Source organism: Mustelus asterias, chromosome 26 (assembly GCF_964213995.1).
Source record: "Mustelus asterias chromosome 26, sMusAst1.hap1.1, whole genome shotgun sequence".
Taxonomy (NCBI): domain Eukaryota; kingdom Metazoa; phylum Chordata; class Chondrichthyes; order Carcharhiniformes; family Triakidae; genus Mustelus; species Mustelus asterias.
Window position 1 is genome coordinate 1,333,932 of NC_135826.1, and position 7,809 is coordinate 1,341,740.

Consider the following 7,809-nt stretch of genomic DNA (forward strand, 5'->3'; position numbering starts at 1 on the left):
TTAATAGAGGTTTATAAAATGATGAAGGGGATAGATAGAGTGAACGTTCAAAGACTATTTCCTCTGGTGGATGGAGCTATTACAAGGGGGCATAACTATAGGGTTCATGGTGGGAGATATAGGAAGGATGTCCGAGGTAGGTTCTTTACTCAGAGAGTGGTTGGTGTGTGGAATGGGCTGCCTGCAGTGATAGTGGAGTCAGACACTTTAGGAACATTTAAGCGGTTATTGGATAGGCACATGGAGCACACCAGGATGATAGGGAGTGGGATAGCTTGATCTTGGTTTCAGATAAAGCTCGGCACAACATCGTGGGCCGAAGGGCCTGTTCTGTGCTGTACTGTTCTATGTTCTATGTTAAACCCACTGTTGTAAAATCACAATTAGGGGAAGAACATTAAAACATTAAAGCAAACAACAACAAAACATCCACACAACCACTTTGTTAAACACACACAGACACACATGGAAGCTTCCAACATTCATTCCACAGCACTTCCTCTTTCATTCAAACTTAACATTTTAAACTGGGATGAAAATAAAACATTTAAAGAGAATACAGAACGTTGATTACGACGGTCGCTTTTATTATTCCTTCTTCCAAACTGTAATTAAACTCAAAAACGGAACTAAATTCAAGAAATCTTATACTTAAATTTTTAACAGTTTTAACACTTCCCCAGCCCCCCCGAAGTTAAACCAAAGTGCAAAGCACCACATCCACCGCCCACAACAAACACTCCACAAGAACAAACAGGCTTCAACAACTCCTGCTCTCACTCTAATGCAACAACAACCACCTACATTCGACAAGCAACCAGACCACACAAACACACTGAAATGCAAAAACTAAGATTTCTCTTCTCCGCCTCCCGGTATGCCACTAGCCCATTCCACTAGTTCATCATAATCCTGGGACATGATCACTCCCATTTTTAGGATGGTTTGGTGAGCGCTGGCGAGCCCATCCTTGAAAGCCTGGATGAAAGCTCGATCCCCACGACCTGGGTTTCCTTGCCCTGAGCATTCCAGGTATACTTGGAACAACCGTTCCTCGTAATTCAGAAGCTCCTTCCCCCTTTAGCTGCTTGGTCGTTGTAATTCTGCTCCAGTTAGTAGGAGCATTTCCCAAAACTCTCTGAATTTCTGTTTTAAACTGGGTGAAGGGTGCCTGTTGGGCATCTATTTCTGATGTTAGGGCAACTACATGTGTCCGGTGTCCCCCACTATAATCCTGTGCTGGAGGAGCAGCGGGTCCCCCTGCTACCTGCCTCCACTTATCCGCTGGACAGGCTGCCCTGACCAGTTGGTGTCCAACCCAAACTGTATCTAATTAGAACATAGAACATACAGCACAGAACAGGCCCTTCGGCCCACAATGTTGTGCCGAGCTTTATCTGAAACCAAGATCAAGCTATCCCACTCCCTATCATCCTGGTGTGCTCCATGTGCCTATCCAATAACCGCTTAAATGTTCCTAAAGTGTCTGACTCCACTATCACTGCAGGCAGTCCATTCCACACCCCAACCACTCTCTGCATAAAGAACCTACCCCTGATATCCTTCCTATATCTCCCACCATGAACCCTATAGTTATGCCCCCTTGTAATAGCTCCATCCATCAAAGGAAATAGTCTTTGAACGTTCACTCTATCTATCCCCTTCATCATTTTATAAACCTCTATTAAGTCTCCCCTCAGCCTCCTCCGCTCCAGAGAGAACAGCCCTAGCTCCCTCAACCTTTCTTCATAAGACCTACCCTCCAAACCAGGCAGCATCCTGGTAAATCTCCTCTGCACTCTTTCCAGCGCTTCCACATCCTTCTTATAGTGAGGTGACCAGAACTGCACACAATACTCCAAATGTGGTCTCACCAAGGTCCTGTACAGTTGCAGCATAACCCCACGGCTCTTAAACTCCAACCCCCGTTAATAAAAGTTAACACACTATAGGCCTTCTTCACAGCTCTATCCACTTGAGTGGCAACCTTTAGAGATCTGTTGATATGAACCCCAAGATCTCTCTGTTCCTCCACATTCCTCAGAACCCTGCCGTTGACCCTGTAATCCGCTTTCAAATTAGTCCTACCAAAATGAATCACCTCTCATTTATCAGGGTTAAACTCCATTTGCCATTTTTCAGCCCAGCTTTGCATCCTATCTATGTCTCTTTGCAGCCTACAACAGCCCTCCACCTCATCCACTACTCCATCAATCTTGGTGTCATCAGCAAATTTACTGATCCACCCTTCAGCCCCCTCCTCTAAGTCATTAATAAAAATCACAAAGAGCAGAGGACCAAGAACTGATCCCTGCGGCACTCCGCTAGCAACCTGCCTCCAATCCGAAAATTTTCCATCGACCACCACCCTCTGTCTTCGATCAGACAGCCAGTTACCTATCCAATCGGCCAACTTTCCCTCTTTCCCACACCTTCTCACTTTCATCATAAGCCGACCATGGGGGACCTTATCAAACGCCTTACTAAAATCCATGTATATGACATCAACTGCCCTACCTTCATCAACACACTTAGTTACCTCCTCAAAAAATTCTATCAAATTTGTGAGGCACGACTTGCCCTTCACGAATCCGTGCTGACTATCCCGGATTAATCCGCATCTTTCTAAATGGTCGTAAATCCCATCTCTAAGGACCTTTTCCATCAATTTACCAACCACCGAAGTAAGACTAACCGGTCTATAATTACCAGGGTCATTTCTATTCCCTTTCTTAAACAGAGGAACAACATTTGCCATTCTCCAGTCCTCTGGCACCATCCCCGTGGACAGTGAGGATCCAAAGATCAAAGCCAAAGGCGCTGCAATCTCATCCCTTGCCTCCCAAAGAATCCTAGGATACATTTCATCAGGCCCAGGGGACTTATCGACCTTCAGTTTATTCAAAACTGCCAGGACATCCTCCCTCCGAACATCTATTTCCTCCAGCCTATTAGCCTGTAACACCTTCTCTTCCTCAAAAACATGGCCTCTCTCCTTGGTGAACACTGAAGAAAAGTATTCATTCATCACCTCGCCTATCTCTACTGACTCCATACACAAGTTCCCACTACTGTCCTTGACCGGCCTTAACCTCACCCTGGTCATTCTTTTATTCCTCACATAAGAGTAAAAAGCCTTGGGGTTTTCCTTGATCCGACCCGCCAAGGATTTCTCGTGTCCCCTCCTAGTTCTCCTAAGCCCCTTTTTCAGCTCATTCCTTGCTAACTTGTAACCCTCAATCGAGCCATCTGAACCTTGTTTCCTCATCCCTACATAAGCTTCCCTCTTCCCAGTCCAAAGATGTGCGGGTTAGGTTGATTGGCCAGGTTAAAAATTGTCCCTTAGAGTCCTGGGATGCGTAGGTTAGAGGGATTAGCGGGTAAAAATATGTGGGGGTAGGGCCTGGGTGGGATTGTGGTCGGTGCAGACTCGATGGGCCGAATGGCCTCCTTCTGCACTGTAGGGTTTCTATGTTTCTATGTTTCTTCCTTTTCACAAGACATTCCACCTCTTTCGTGAACCATGGTTCCCTCACTCAGCCATTTGGGACATACCTATCAAGGACATCCAGTATTTGTTCCTTGAAAAAGTTCCACTTTTCATTAGTTCCTTTCCCTGACAGTTTCTGTTCCCATCTTATGCCTCCTAATTCTTGCCTAATCGCATCATAATTACCTCTCCCCCAATTGTAAACCTTATCCTGCCGTACGGCCCTATCCCTCTCCATTGCAATAACAAAAGACACCGAATTGTGGTCACTATCTCCAAAATGCTCTCCCACAACCAAATCTAACACTTGGCCCGGTTCATTTCCCATTACCAAATCCAATGTGGCCTCACGTCTTGTCGGCCTATCCACATAATTCCTTCCCAAAATTTAGTGTTTGCGCTTCTAGGTTGTCGTTTACCCAGGGAAGCCATTATCTGCTGTCTTTCACCCGGGGTGAAAGGTTTGTAATTTGCTGTTGGCTGCGGGTCCGTTCCCCCTCGGGTTACTGGTGCTAAGTTGTGTTCTAGCGCTTCCCATTCCTTTGGAGGGGCGGTTGGTCCCTGTCGTGTGGACTCATAAGGGGGCAGAGGAACAGTTTCCCCTCCCCATTGATTCTCCTCTAATACTCGATTCCTTTTCTCCAATTCCCTTACTCTGGATTCTAATCTTTTAATCTTATCCTTATCCTTGCTCCATTTTTTGGTGGAAGCGACTACTTGTTCAATTAGTCCCGTTAATTGATGTACTAATAATACCCCTGCCTTCTTTGTCTTGTCTCTCTTTTCCCTATCTATCCACTTTCTCTGCTGTTCTAAGGTCTGAGAAACATCCCAGCCATCCCTTTGCATCCTCTTTATTAACACGTGTCTGTCTGTCATGTACTTTTCAATGAGAGATCCTGCAGGTCCCCACTTAATTTCTTTATCTGCCATCTCGCAGACTTCACTACCCCCGGCCACGATTACCTCCTTGGCAATGTGTTTTATCCACCGTCCGGCCACGATTACTTCCTAGCAACATGTTTCTCCACCGATAGGGTTTCTATTTATACTCACGGCCACGATTACCTCCTTGGCAACATGTTTTCTCCACCGGAGTCCGGCTCTAGGTCAGAGTGATCAGCTCCTTTTCCGCACCGCTTTACAACATGGCAGACAACTACCCAACTATACAAACTTTCATGCAAACAGGTGGCAAACTCTGCGTCTGTTCGCCGCTACAGAGTTTGATGTTAAATGACCTTTGCCACTTGTGCTTCACAATGCTAAGTGCCCTTGGTGCCTCTACGCCCACTTCAGGGTCCTGACCTTCACGTGAGGGATTTCCCCTCTTAACAACCGGTCTAAGGCTGCACGTTTGAGACAGGCACTTCCTTGTCCTCAAGTCGATCAGTACAAGTAACAGTCAATACTTATTACTATACCATTAACAATCAATACTTATTTTTATACCATAAATTCCCCTAATGTTTACCCCTTTTAAACTGCATTGTTGACTCAGTCTGACTCCCACAGATTCAATGATCTTTACCCCAGTTTGCCGATCGAGGCCAACCAATCAAACTTACCAGCAGTGAGATCCTGCCCGACTACGCCAATTTGTTGTGGGAAAATCACCACTCAGAGTCAGACTTAAAGATTCAACAAACAGTTTTATTCGGACAAAGCTTTGGGAGAAGCGCTGGCACTCCGCAGTACAGGCAGTCACCTTCTCAACTACACAATGGTAGTTGAGCATCTTTTATACATTGTTAGATAATAGACAGTATGGACATTAGCCGTTAGCACATCGTTACAAGTTGAGTAGACAGGTACGGACATCGACAGTTAACACATCGTTATACATAAACAAGTACGGACATTGACAGTTATCACATCATTGTACATAGAGTAGATACATTTAGAACATAGAACATTACAGCGCAGTACAGGCCCTTCAGCCCTCGATGTTGCGCCGACCAGTAGAACCAATCTAAAGCCCATCTAATCTACACTATTCCAATATCATCCATATGTTTATCCAATAACCATTTGAATGCTCTTAATGTTGACGAGTCCACTACTGCTGCAGGAAGGGCATTCCACGCCCTTACTACTCTCTGAGTAAAGAACCTACCTCTGACATCTGTCCTATGTCTCTCACCCCTCAATTTAAAGCTATGTGCCCTCGTGTTAGCCATCACCATCCGAGGAAAAAGGCTCTCACTATCCACCCTATCTAATCCTCTGATCATCTTGTAAGCCTCTATTAAGTCACCTCTTAACCTTCTTCTTTTTAACGAAAACAACCTCAAGCCCCTCAGCCTTTCCTCATACGATTTTCCCACCATACCAGGCAACATTTATGCAGCTATGTCCTCTATCAATGGCTGATCTTGTTATCAAACTCGTCGTTCTGGGTCTGCTTTTATCTCAAGTTTAAGGTGCCTCAAGGTCTGACCTGTTTCCTGCAGTAATTTAAACACTACAGGTTTTAACTCTTTATGTAATGTCTGTGCCCAAAGTCAGTGCCTCTTAATGTCCTTTCTCAGAGTCCATTTTGTGCCAGGTAACCATTTTGTGTCCTTTACTTTGATTTCACTCCAACACAGCCGTACGACAGAGCATTCCTTCTTTTCAAATATGCCAGACTCTGCCTGGAATCTCACCCTTCTCTGATCTGTCAGAGTTGTCACGCTTTATCGACTGCTCAACCACTACACACTGCAACACGTGCATGGACCCGGCAGCTTAGAGGATTCTACACAATTTCTTCCTTACTTGATCTTCCTACACCTGGTGCTTCTACCTTTAATCATCTTGTTGATTTTCCCCAGCTTTCTAATATTCAAAGTGCGAGGACTCGCAATAGTTAGGGTGCATTGACCGGAACAGGCACCAGATTGTGGCGATTAGGGGATTTTCACAGTAACTTCATTGCAGCGTTAATGTAAGCCTTATTTGAACATAGAACATAGAAAAACTACAGCACAAAACAGGCCCTTCGGCCCCACAAGTTGTGCCGAACATATCCCTACCTTTCCGGCCTACCTATAACCCTCCATCCTATTAAGTCCCATGTACTCATCCAGGAGTCTCTTAAAAGACCCTATTGAGTTTGCCTTCACCACCACTGACGGCAGCCTAATAAATAAACTTTAAACTTTGTTTTCTGCTGCTTAGGGATATTTTCTCAATGTTCCCAATGAAACAAGATCCCACTCTTGTCACTAAGTTTGTGTTTGTCGTGTCCTGACTATGTTAGAGGTTGTGGGTTTTAAACCAAAAGATAAAGATATGGTTTGCACACTTAGATTCAAAATAGCAACAATCAGGTTTATTCTAGGGACTCTGTACAGAGTAGAAACTAAAACTAAACAGGAGCCTGTTAAACACCCCAGTAACATCACTATTAAATCATGTGACCAGCTCTTAAAGCTGAGTTTGAGTGGTCGAGCGTGGGTGTGCGAGTGTGAGTGGGAGATAGTGAGGGTGAGTGTGAGTGGGTGAATGTGAGTGGGTGAGATTTGATTTGATTTGATTTATTATTGTCACATGTATTAACATACAGTGAAAAGTATTGTTTCTTGCGCGCTATACAGACAAAGCATACCGTTCATAGAGAAGGAAAGGAGAGAGTGCAGAATGTAGTATTGCAGTCATAGCTAGGGTGTAGAGAAAGATCAACTTAATGTAAGGTAAGTCCATTCAAAAGTCTGGCAGTAGCAGGGAAGAAGCTGTTCTTGAATCGGTTGGTATGTGACCACAGAATTGTGTATCTTTTTCCCGATGGAAGAAGGTGGAAGAGAGAATGTCCGGGGTGCGTGGGGTCCTTAATTATGCTGGCTGCTTTGCCGAGGCAGCGGGAAGTGTAGACAGAGTCAATGGATGGGAGGCTGGTTTGTGTGATGGACTGGGCTTCGTTCACAACCCTTTATAGTTCCTTGCGGTCTTGGGCAGAGCAGGAGCCATAGCAAGCTGTGATACAACCAGAAAGAATGCTTTCTATGCTGCACCTGTAAAAGTTGTTGAGAGTCGTAGCTGACATGCCAAATTTCCTTAGTCTTCTGAGAAAATGAGTGGGTGTGAATGAGTGTGAGTGGGTGTGAGTAAGCAAGTTGGTGTGAGTGAATGTGAGAGTGGGTGAGTGTGAGTTGGGGCTGGAGCTAGTCTCTGGCTCTGAGCTGCTGTAAGTTTGCAGTTGCTGAGATACCAGTCCCTCTGTGGGCCAATCAGGCTGGGCTGGAGTTATTTCCAGTGGGAATGTGCTGAGTCTCTCTCAGTGTCTCCTGGATTTTGCCTCTCGGAGCGGAGCACAGAGCGACTTCACTGCATTGCCT